This window comes from Pristiophorus japonicus, chromosome 13, assembly GCF_044704955.1.
Source record: "Pristiophorus japonicus isolate sPriJap1 chromosome 13, sPriJap1.hap1, whole genome shotgun sequence".
NCBI lineage: Eukaryota > Metazoa > Chordata > Chondrichthyes > Pristiophoridae > Pristiophorus > Pristiophorus japonicus.
The window spans coordinates 28,514,998-28,516,965 of NC_091989.1; the positions used below are offsets into that span (position 1 = coordinate 28,514,998).

A 1,968-nucleotide genomic window follows, 5' to 3' on the forward strand; every position below is an offset into this window, starting at 1 on the left:
ATTAATTTGGGAGGAAAAGGGCTCTCAGAGAGAGAGGGGAGAAAACGAGAACAACAGTTGAAGAGAGAGGGGGAGTGGGAAGGGGGGGGAAACTGCGAGGGCAGGTCTCCCCTCGCAGCTGTGGGTGGGTGCAATCCCCAGATGGCAAAACACAAAAATAGTCTTTGGGGTGGTCTTCAGGTGAGGGGAGAAGATGTCTTCACCTGGGGCAGCTAGAGCCACCAGGCACACACTCCTAATGATGTTAAATAAGTGATAAATAAAATCTTCAGCCTGGTAGCTCCAGCTATCCCAGGCTAGGCAATTGGGGGGGGGGTTCAATTGTGTGTGGGGCCTAGTTGTAAGCAAGGCCCCCACACACACTTCCACACACACACACCCCCCGCGATGTTCCGGCCCTCAGTGGTCTTCTTTCCTTCCCCCACCGATACAACAAAGTCTTTTTGGGAAATGCACCCACACCCACCTGTCGAAATGGTCGAGTCTCCCTCCTTCCACACTGGATGTTGTTTTGGTCTTTCCCCCTCTCTCCAACTCTTTGCAGAAATGGTAAATTGTTGTTGAAGGTTTTCTGCTTTTTCCTCCTCTCCCTCTGGGTGAAAGTTGGTGGTGAAGCCCCTTCTTTCCTTCTCTTCCTGGGCTGTTCTCAGGGCTCTCCAGGCAGGAGCTAAGGTTGATAGCTCCTCTCCTCTCAGCAGCAGGGCTCCAATTGATCAGGACATGCCTCCACTGCTGCATGAAACTCTTTTGAGTAAAACACTGAATGTCAGGAGTGTGATTTGAACCCATACCTCCAGAGGAGACTGTGACCTGAACACAGCACCTTAGACCGCTTGGCCATCCGGACTGTTTTTTTTTAATTCGTAGCCAATCGTTCCAATTCTTTGTCAAATCACAAACGCCAGAGGTCACCTTGCACACGCCAAGGATCACTCTGCGCCAATGCTCTTAGCCAAAAGGCCTAGAGCCACTGCACCGTTCCTGGAAGTACTGCAATACCAGGTTCGTGCCATGGAGGTGGATGGGTCAGGTCCCCCACACACCTCCGTGGAGGTGGATGGGTCAAGCCACCCCACCCACCTCCTGTTTCCAAAAAAGCAAGCATATACCTTCCTGATCCAGGGAGAACCACCCGGAGGTCATGGTGGCTACTCCCCTGTCAGGTCAGTTACGCATGATCTTAGCCAAAAGGCCGAGAATCCCAAAAAGTTAGTTTGCAGTGCAGCAGGTAATCAGGAAGGTGAATGGAATGTTGGCCTTCATTGCGAGAGGGATGGAGTACAAAAGCAGGGAGGTCCTGCTGCAACTGTACAGGGTATTAGTGAGGCCGCACCTGGAGTACTGCGTGCAGTTTTGGTCACCTTACTTAAGGAAGGATATACTAGCTTTGGAGTGGGTACAGAGACGATTCACTAGGCTGATTCCGGAGATGAGGGGGTTACCTTATGATGATAGATTGAGCAGACTGGGTCTTTACTCGTTGGAGTTCAGAAGGATGAGGGGTGATCTTATAGAAACATTTAAAATAATAAAAGGGATAGACAAGATTGAGGCAGAGAGGTTGTTTCCACTGGTCGGGGAGACTAGAACTAGGGGGCACAGCCTCAAAATACGGGGGAGCCAATTTAAAACCGAGTTGAGAAGGAATTTCTTCTCCCAGAGGGTTGTGAATCTGTGGAATTCTCTGCCCAAGGAAGCAGTTGAGGCTAGCTCATTGAATGTATTCAAATCACAGATAGATAGATTTTTAACCAATAAGGGAATTAAGGGTTACGGGGAGCGGGCGGGTAAGTGGAGCAGAGTCCACGGCAAGATCAGCCATGATCTTGTTGAATGGCGGAGCAGGCTCGAGGGGCTAGATGGCCTACTCCTGTTCCTAATTCTTATGTTCTTATATTCTTATGTTCTTATGAACAGGAGTAGGCCATACGGCCCCTCGAGCCTGCTCCACCATTCAATAAGATCATG

General features: G+C 50.1%; 1 pseudogene; it reads right to left on the reverse strand.

The window, feature by feature from the left end:
* Positions 1 to 965: 965 nt before the first annotated feature.
* Positions 966 to 1,204, reverse strand: LOC139279185 (U2 spliceosomal RNA; annotated as a pseudogene).
* Between the last annotated feature and the right edge of the window lie 764 nt (positions 1,205 to 1,968).